Source organism: Eucalyptus grandis, chromosome 5 (assembly GCF_016545825.1).
Source record: "Eucalyptus grandis isolate ANBG69807.140 chromosome 5, ASM1654582v1, whole genome shotgun sequence".
NCBI classification, from domain to species: Eukaryota; Viridiplantae; Streptophyta; class Magnoliopsida; order Myrtales; family Myrtaceae; genus Eucalyptus; species Eucalyptus grandis.
The window spans coordinates 21,065,714-21,076,680 of record NC_052616.1 but is presented as its reverse complement, the minus strand read 5'-3'; positions in this window follow the sequence as shown (position 1 = coordinate 21,076,680).

Below are 10,967 nucleotides of genomic sequence, written 5' to 3'. Positions count from 1 at the left end.
TGGCACTCTACCTAGAAATCGGTTGCCTAATGTACCGTTCGTATGCCATTTGCTGGAATTTTATTTTTCTTTTCTCCTCTTTCCTAAGTTTTTCTCGATCGAGTACATTTTGAAGTGTAGTGTGAAAGCTGAAAAAATAGACTTCACTTCATCATTGATGTGTTTGGTCACATCATTTAAGTGAGTCCACTTGACATGGTCACTCAACGTTTAAAGGCGCAAGTAGTGGTAGGTCGCAAAAGGATCAAATTCATAAATAAAGTTAGAGGAGTCGATTGCAAGAGAAAAATGATGATGCAATTGAAAAAAAGGGGTACAAGTCAAGAGAACTAAAGTATCTTAATCTGGAATTAAATGATATGGGCTATTGAGTCCTTTCATTATTCGCTAAAATTGCTGATATGGCTAATGGTTCCTTCGGTGGTTTTCCGTCTTGTTACTACTCATCAGACAAGTTTTGTGGTTTGAGATTGGCAATGCAATGCCTTGTGGAGCTTTATAGGCATGAAAATTTTGACATATAATATATCCACTTCTCCAAAAGTTATGGTTTTGTATGGGATGTTATCCTTGACATTGGTATTGCATGGACCCAGCTGCAAGTGGAGGGTGCACGTCTATTTGATATATGTGTTCAAGTCAAATGTTAGTAATTGCACAAAGTTATAGGGATAAGGGATGCGTTTGCAAAGGTGAAATTTCTGGACTTCTGCGTGATTAGGGTTTTTGTTTGGCATAAATACCAACTTCATTTTTTTATGAGTAAATGTGCAAATGAGCTTGATATATCCCCACGAAACCAAAGATATCATACATCCTTCTGGTATCAAAGCTGTTAGGCACCTGCGTCTCACCTTTTGATGGCAATCTTGCTGTATCAAAGCTCTCAGGCAATGTTCTCAGTGGATGCTAGTACTCTCTTCTTTGGCCTCGTTTGACAAATTTAGTATCGTTTCATCTCGTCGTCTTAAAAGCAACAACATCATCCTCGCCTATGACCTACTGGTAAGCATATTGTCTCTAGCTATGTCCTGTTTTTTCTCCCTGTCCAGGTTATTAGACTTCATGTCATCAATGATTCTATATATTTCACATTATTGTGGTCATATTTGTGCAGAAATTTAGAAATGAAGTAAATGAGACCTTTTAACATCAACAGCGCCATCCGAGGGATTAATAATATCTTCAATAGTCACTAGGAAGATCACTATTCGATCATTTCAGGCATATGTCTTAAGCTAGTATTCAAATTATTGTAATTTAATTTATTTAAAATATCAATCACATTGCTTATCTGTAAATTTTCAACTGAATTATTGTGAATGGATGATTTATGTTCTAAGGCATGCAAAAATGTGTGCACACGGACATGCACATGTTCATGTGCTTCTGCTCAGGTATATACTGATAAGATCAGGTCCATGAGGACTATTATAGCCATTCTATGACTTGGATCCAGTCATCCTCCTCTCAACGATTGTTATTTCACTAAAGTTTTGCTTTGTGGAAGGAAAAAAAGCAAAAACTTGAACTGTTCCAATTACTCTCGACTCTGCAGTCGGTGAACATGGTTAATAAATGCAGTTGATATGCATCAGACCTACTTTTCGCCCCTAATTGTTAAGGAGTAGAGTATCCCTAATTGTTTAGAAGTAAAGTATCTGACCAATTACGCATCCAAGTTCTTCATTTCTTTTGCTTGGAAGCAGGAATCGAACTTCTGGACCACATATTAACCTTGGCAGACCACTAATTCAAACACAAATACATTTGCAACTGAGTTTCTATTGTGTTGTTTATTCTAATTTAGTTCCTTTTGCCAGCTGTCTCATCACTTGCTTATGCAGAGTTAAAATGTGTGAGCTGTGTTTTTTTTTTTTTTTTTTGATGACCGAGGATCCGCCGGAGCATGCCCTTGTCGGCTTATGCCAATTTGGGGTCTCACGGGCTTCCGCGGTGAGGACCTACAAGACTATACCTCAGGGGAGACTAGCCCAACAACCCACTGCTAGGGCCCCCACTTGAATCGTTAGCATCGCAGGATTTCGAACTCTCGACCTCTATGCGCTGGAAATGGAGCTCTCAACCAACTACGCTGCCCATGGGTGGGTGTGAGCTGTGTTTATTTTTGCCGTTCCTTTTCCATTATTGATGTTGATGTGCACATCATCTGAATTATGTGTGGATGCTCTTCATTTGATGATGAGGTTATTACATTCTTCCTCTGTCTATGGAAAATGAAGTACTACCCTTTCATAGTAAGCCATATGAACTTGACATCATTTGCTTGTGCTGTATTGTACTGTCTCTTTTTGAGCCATCAAAATTCAAAGATGTCGTTGTGGCAACTTTTCAACAAGAGAACTTATGAGAAGCAAAACACAAGAGGAGGATAAGAAACACATAAGAGGGGAAACACAAGAAGCCACGAGGAAGACAAAAACTAAGTTTCTTACATGTCAGAGGGGAAAAACAGATCCTACCCATTTTTGATGATGTGGAGCCTGATGATGTTGAGCTTAAAACCCCATTAAACTAGATGGCCATACTTGAACGCTAGAACAAGTTTCTTTACAATGTAGAATCCTGGTAGGAAGCTCTTATGAAGGTCGATGAGATCAAGGGCTGGATCCTACCAAAATACAAAACGTAAGCTTTAAAGATCCTTGAAATTTGTGGCTCCAGAATCTTGGCCGTCCAATTTACGTGCTTTCTCACCTCTCAATGGTCATCTCGACATGGTGTGATGTGATTGAAGAGTTGGCTGAGCTTCCATTATGTTTAGTCTGTTTATGTGTTAAATCTTACTGACTGCAGGTAGTCCTAAATCTCTCAAAGCTTATGAATTTGGTAGAGTTGATCCTATCTAAGGCTCTGAATGTCAATCCGCATTAGACCTAATGCACACATATGACTTGGGATGGATTGGAAGACTATCCAGACCGAAGAAGTTGGAACCGTGTCTTCTCAATATCACCGCACCACCTATAGAGTTGGGTCCCTTTCTCTTCCAAAAAATCTTGCTTTGTGTAGACTAGACCTGCAACCTCTCATGCAGCTACTGCCTTCTTTACTTTCCTTAGACCTTTACAATTTCAACCTGAGAGGTTTGCCACTATGCAACTTGATAATTCTGTCCAGTTCAACTCCTGGTTAATGTCGATTGCAAGACATTTAACTCGATGGAGCACTTTGTCACCTTGAGAGATTATTAATGCCATCTAGCTTAAGGACACTGGCAGTAATCAATTGCTTCAAGCTGATTGAGACTGAGCTTCTTGGTATGCTGTGATTACTAGATCAATGGATGCCCGTGGGTCAATTAAAAGGATAGGATGCGATGAGTTAGATCTCTTGGGGTCCTCAATCAATCCAAGTCTTCTTCGAGTGAGTCAACCTTTTGTGCACCAGGAGTATTTCTTGCCAATGCTTTAAAGAAACTTAAAAAACTTTTAGTGAAGCACTGGGAAAATGTACTTCTATATAGAAGGGTGCAAAGCTATAGAAAAGTTGAGTGGTATATCGGGCTTGAATAACCTTCAACATTTGCGCATCTATGCGTGCTCCAGGCTGCAGGTTGTTGAGGGCATTGCCAAATTGAGCTTTTGATTGAGTTGGTTGTCTACAAGTGTCCTTTACTGGAAAACATTGCTTGACATATTACAGCCGAAAATATAGGATGTGCCAAATTGATGTTAGATGGTGTAGGGAATCGCTTGACTGTTCACCATAAGGCCATATTCCTTTCAAGCGTAACAAAAAAGATGTTCTTTGGACAGACCAAAATCCAAAAGCATGAAAGCTAACTCTGAATCAGAGACAAACTAGGTGCCTCAACCAGGATTATCGTAGCATCAACGAATTTCACTCAAATATGACTAGATTTCAATTTCCTTCATAACTTATACAAACATAAGTAGTGAGAAGCATGCCCTTGCATAGATCTATCATATGACAGATAAATTTATAGAATGTTCAAGAACTAAATCAACAATGTAACATACCAAAATTTACATTAGCCTGCAACCAGTCTATAGGATCATCTCTTCACTTGAAATTGTCTAGGATTCTCAATTTTTGCCTGCCATAGGAAACCAAAAGTCCCCATATGAGAGGAGATATCTTATAAGGGATATCAGTTTATGTTCCCCATCAAAAAATTTGAACAGAGAAAAAGAGACTATGGGTGACAAACGCAACGACCTGCTGGTCGTCGCTGTGCTCATCGCGAGCACGACCTACCAAGCTGTGCTTCAGCCTCCAAGCTTTACAACAAAAGTAGACAGTAGTTTTACGAAAGGCTTCCTCCCATACTATGCATCTTGGGTGACTTGTCTCCTTGGCAAGGACATTGCGTACATCGCCTTCATGAGTGGCAACACATTTGGACTCTTATTGTCGATTGAGATGATCATTTGCCCCACCAGAGATCTCACTGTCAGGCTGCTGCTGTTACTTTCCGAGACCGCAATGGTTCTAACTTACTATTGCTTCACGTGTTACCTGCTGTTCATGTTACTGGACAAAGCATTTGATCTGAAAAAGGGGGAGTTGTTGAGTGTGCTGCTGCTAGCGACACCAATTCTTCTTCTATTGATATAGAGACGGCTGGCGCTAGCTTTAAATTTTTTGCTTGAAAAGGCTTTCAGTTTAACTTCCTAGGGGATATGTACCGTCTAAAGACCAAATTCATTGTTGTAATGATGGTATCTCTTTCCTTAAGGTTGAGCTAAGAAATGCAAGCTTCAGAAGTATCGAATGGAGTTTATTTGACAAGGTCAGATATTGATTTACTATCCTTAATTCTCCGCAGTTGATTGTGTAATGTCCCTGAGTGAATCACTGTATCGCATTTTCCTAAGAATATGTGTCGCCAGATATCAGATTGATGTCCTTGATTCACTGCAGTTGATTGTGTAGTGTCCACAAGTAATTTGCTGTGCATGTTTTCCCAGTAGATGTTTCCTGAGTTTATAGTACGTTTTTGACTTCACGGACAGCAGTCGAGATTCTGAGATGAGGCCGCGCAAGTTTTCTCCCAAGTACTCATTTGGTCTTTGCTTCTTCAAATGAATGGACCATCAAGGGAACATGTTTTCTTCGAACACATAGAACCACCAGTCATGCTTAGAGGAGGGCCTGCACCATATTGTTCGCATTCACCACTATTAGTTCTACTTAGCAGGGCAGATTTGTCGACTCAAATGGACCCAAGATTGTTAGAAGCAGCTCAGAGGCACAACGTCGATGAACTGAATGACTAGATCAGAAGCAATGCACTTGTCCTAGAGGAGACGGCTCTCCAAGGACCCGGCCACATGCCGTTGCACGTTGGCTGTGTCGCAGGCCATTTGAATTTCATCTCGGGAGCTCCTCAAATCGATGCCGAAGGTTGTAGAGAAGTGAGTAATGATCGTTGAGAGCAACGATCCGTCCATGTTGTAGCGATAGGATCTGCGGGATCCATCTCCATGATCTCTCCATAAAGGTCTTTAACTTCTGCATGATGTCGTCTCAATCCTGCATGGCCTTGTATGCTTTCACTTTGTACTTCTTGCGTGGTCTAACGTTGCGCACTTCCAATCAGGTTTCATGTATCTTGCTCAAGCAAGCATCAGCAGCATTTGAATGCTCCAATGTATTCAATTATTTAGGTAGATATGATGGAGGGGTGGTGGAGAAAAACAAAAGGCAACGTACATGAAAACGTATTTGGTAATCGATGACTTTTAAATAAATGAATTAGGCAATCCACATTATAATAAACTTGAAAAATAAAAATAAAATTCAAAGTTTCACTAGAAGTCGAAAAAAACCCCTCACTAAAATAACAGTGAGGTGACCGACGCTTTTTTATAATTATTTAGGTAGATATGATTGTTTAGACATCGAATGATAATGAATTATTTCACATATAACATTGAAATTAGGTTATTGTCAATCACTTTTTTTTCTTTTCAAAAAGCCTAGTTAATCTCATTAATAATGTAGTATAGATCGGAATCATATTAAATGATCTAATACTTATTACATTTCATGCTGTAGAATATACACCATGCACCTAATTCACATGAAAAGTTTCGTTCCTTGATTATGAACACGCGGTTTTCGACAATAAAGAAGTAAAGAGGTTTTCTTTTCGTAATTATCCACAAATTAAGCCCATCATCCTTATAGAAGAAACTTTTTTTTTTTTTTTTTGGAATTGTAAAACTTTTTAAGTAAGGACTTTTTATTAATTAAACCAATTCCTTTGCGTCACTCAATAAATTGCACTGACTAGGTGAGTTAGGAATACGTTGTTATAAAGTCCAACTCTCATGAATATTCATTTGTTTGGGATAAATGCACTGGAAATTCTAAAACTTATCGAAGTACAATTGAGTTCTAAAACTTTCAAAAAAATATAATTTTGTCTTAAAACTTATCACGAAAATCCAATTGAGTCCTATAGCTTATCCCATTATATTTCTACTGCAATTATAAAATGTTGTAGATAATTGGAATACTGAGATTTGTCATTGTTTGAGGGTAGGGGTGAATATTGGTCTGGGGTCACCCCTGGACCAACCCCTGACCGGCCCAACCTCTTCGGCCCCGGTCTAGTTTTCAGGGAGACCAGGTCGGTCCTTGGTCTTGGGATTCCTCGACCAGCACTGTGCAGGCTGGTCCTCGGTCCTGGGAGTTTAGGGTCGGTCCAACCCGGACCAACCCTAATTTTATATATATATATATATATATATATATATATATATATATATATATTTATTTATTTATTTATATCTAATATATTATTTATAATTTTTTTTATATAGAGAAAACCTTAAAATAAAAGACATTGACAACATTAAATAGCTCATTAGTGAGGAGTTCAAGTAATTTTACACTATTTTTTTTAATAACTTAGATCTTTTAATGTCTTTTACAGCGTCAATATCCATAATTTACAAATGAGGAAAATGTTTTTGTGAGGAGTCCTCACGGCATTCAAAAAGCATAAATAGCTCCTCACGGCATCCTCCTCTAATACTGTTCTCTTCTGTCTTATTTGTCCTCTTAGTACTCAATTTGCTAAATTCGAAAGAAACAACTTCTCCACTCGCCACTCGACACTCACCTCATTTGCTTTGAGTCACTTGTGCTGCTCACCGCTAGATGCTTGCTTGGTTTGTTGCTCCTTGCTTGACGCTCGATGCTCGACGCTCACCTCACTTGATGCTCGTCACTTGCCTCTCTTAGCTGACCTTACTCGCCACTGAACCCTGATTGCCTTTATAGGGAGTACAAAAAATGAAATAAAAAATTATTGGTTGATCCCGAGTTGACCCTAGAATCGGACCAAACACATTGGGTCGGTTCGGTCCTCGGTTGCCTTTTCAGAGAGTACAAAAAATGGAAAAAATAAATTATCGGTTGGTCCCGGGTTGACCCTGAAACTAGACCGAACCCATTGAGTCGGTTCAGTTCTCGGTCCCAAGCTCAATAGAGTCGGTCCTCCATCCCAAAAATTGAGGACCATCACTATGCGGGTTGGTCCCAGGGTTAGGGGGTGGACCGGCCCAAACAGGACCATGCTCACCCCTATTTGAGGGTGTAGTCTTTTCTGTTTCTTTCTTGCGGGAAAGTCCCTTTTAACTTGCTACTTGAGGTTCAAAGGGAAGATATGAAGTAAGTGAAAGCCTTAGCCATGCTCTCATTCAAAATTGTAGCTTTTTGTTTCCGTTCATGGTTTATATTAATGACTCCTCTATGGTTGGAAATCTGTAGGTGTGGAATACAATATCTTATGCAGCTGCATCCCGAAGATTCAGAAACTACGGCAAGCCGAAAAAAGTAAAACCCGATTCTTGATGCTGCCAAATGAGAACATGGTAAAAATGTCGTATTTATTTGTATTTACATTATTTGCTTATTATCTGTTGCATATTACTTCGAACCGGAAGGATTTTGGTAAGGTCATATCATAAAGGTTGACAGGATTATCACTGGATCAATTTTTTATTATTTTTTTTGGTGATTATAACATATTTTTTGCCGTTTTAGATGTGTCAAAAATTGAGCTATTGTGAACTTTTCGTAACAGAATTACGAAAACTAGCACCATCTAATGCGTGGGTCTTTTTTACTACAAATATATATAGAGCTAATGGATATAGAGGCTTGTGACCGAATCACAGCACAAGTAAATTTGTAATAATTCCAGTCACATTTTCCTTGAGGAGCTAACTTTGCTGAGTTGGCAAAGAATTATGCTTTTGTGTTTTTTCCCCAATTTTTGCGGTTTTCTTCCCTCACCTGTGGATTAATCTGCAATTGGCTACAAAACGTATAATTACAAGGGGAAAAGAATGCTAATAGTGCAATAACTTTCGCACGGACTTCACTTTAGTGTCATAATTTCTCAAGTGATCACTTAAGTAGAATAACTTTAAAAAAAAAAACCTCACTTGAGTTATTTCAGCAATATATCTCCTACGAGAATCCTCTGTGGTATTAGTTTCATAATAACATTTCCTGTATGTCCTTTAAAAAAAAAAGATTTAAATCCCAGATAACAAAGTGAAGTAAAAACATCGCGGACCAGCACTGAACGACGAAGCATGGAAGAATTAATGGAGGATAGGTGATTACATCACTCTCACTCTAGACACGAACATTGAAGGCAAAAAAAAAAAACCCAACGGTTAGGAGGGAAAGAATTAAGGCTTGAAGGACGAGCGAGGAATTTTGCAACAGGAAAAAGGTGAACGATTTGTTGCCAGAGGTAAATTGTTGATTTTTGTTCACCCCTACAAAATCAGTAATTATTGGAAGCAGCTACTTTTGAAGTAACAGAAAGAAAATCAACGATTAGAGTAATATTGCCTATTATCATATTTTATCCATAGATTGGGAAAAAAAAATTACGACCAAAGTAATATTGTCTTTTATTGTAAGCAAGTTCTTAAAAGATTTCATCCCAATTCAACCTGAATCTCGAGACTTCCGGAATGCAAAGCACATAGATGGTATCCCCTCCCCCCAAGAAATGTTGCGACAGGTAAAGTGCTGTTTTTATGTTCACGCACCTACAAAATCAGTAATTGTAACAGTACCCGATGTGGTTGTGGAGAGCGATTTGAAAAATGCATTGTGAGCGAGAAAATATTACATTCCCTAAAAGTGCCACGTAATTTTTATTTTGAACCATTCAGAGTGTGACACCTGCTCTCGGGGCTAGCCATGTCTGTTTTCTCTTCTCTCCCACGTTGTTCCAATTCAAACCAACGAGTGCGTGGATGGGCAGGGCATTCTCTCTCCTCTGTCTTCTCTCTCCTCTTTGCTCTCTCTTCCTCCTCCGACGTTCTACGCTCTCTTTGCACTCTACCCAACGCACTGAACCTTCCGGTCTAGTGATTCCTTCGACGACCGTCGCTCCCTCCCGACGACGGCCTTTCTCTCTCCACTCGACGGCCTCATCTCAGGGCTCCATTCTCTCAGTGCACTTCTTCCTAAATCGCGTTCTCTCCCAACGGCCGGTTTCGCTCACCTCTCTTTGTCCCTCGACTCGCGATCGAGAAGCAATCGCTCCGCCCTGCTGGAAGCAGTTCCTCGAGAAGCCTTAAATTTGTAACAGCAAGTCAGGTTCGATTTTATTTCCCGATTTTTATGTTCACATCTTTGTTTTGGGGGAGAAAGCTTGGCCTAAATCTGCGACCAGAAGTTCATTGGTTTATTGCTCCTGATTCTAAGCACAGTAACGCGAGAAAGCTTAGGCGAACCATTGATGACAAAACGACAGTGATTTAATTTGCTTGCTGTCCGACCATTGTTTCGTGCAGATACTTGAGCACTTGGCTGATCTCAAGTCTCTACCCCGATGGAAGGCCGATCATGCATCATTTGGTTGACTTGACGGCAATAAGCAAAAGGTAAGACAAGGACTCTACTTAGTTCTGATGATTCATGACTTGATGCTGCCGTCAAGTGCATCGTTTGCTGCAATGTTGTTCTTACATAACCGAACATTTTCCAGATGCTGGTCTCACCAGTCTAAGGATGGCAGCATATATCTGAGATGTCGCTCAATTATTTGCCTCTACATTTAGCATTGCCTAGACTCTTTCAATTATTTACTTGAATTTGAATAGTACTAAGCGGCCAATTTTTCCCTAAGGTGGAGGATTCTTCTTCAACATTGATTGCAATAGGATTAGTGGTTTTGCAATGTTAAGAACAAAGTCTCTGAGATAATTAATTATCTCAAGAAACTGCTGAACTTGCTTTATCGTGAAGTTCTCTTCTGGAAACTTTAGCAATTCCTGTATGTTCCTTTATTAAGGTGTATACCAAAAAATTCAATTTCTGTTTGGGCAATATTAATCTTTCTTTGAGAAAGTATAATCCATGCTTCTTCACAATATCTGCAAACTGCCCAAGAAGTTGATAGTAAGATTCCTCATCATGGCTATAGAGCAAGATGTCATTAATGTATAATGCTGCACTTGACAAGATTGATTGGAAAATTCGACACATGACATTTTGGAATAAAGATGGAGCAACCTTTAAGCCAAAAGGAAGAACCTTCTATTGAAAATACTGATTTGGAATACAGAACTCTATCTTGGGCCTGTATTTACGATGAATGTCCAATTGCCAAAATCTGGACTTTAAGATCGAATTTAAAATAGATGTGGGCTTTGGATAATTCAGCAAAAAAGGGAATTTCTCAAGAGTAGAGGAAATTTGTCATCCTAGAGGAAAATGTTAAGAGGTCTATTTTGCTCAGCACGTTTGTTGACATAAAAGCTTCACGGGCGAATTTGAAATTTTAATAAGGTCTTGTTGCAACAAATCTAAGTATTCCTTTTAAGCAGAAACCAAGTGTTCTGGTTTCATTCCCATGTGACTCACTTTGATAGGATTTATGTCTTCATTTTTTTTAAGGGAACACGAACAAAGAATTCCAGATTTTTCCACAAAGGATG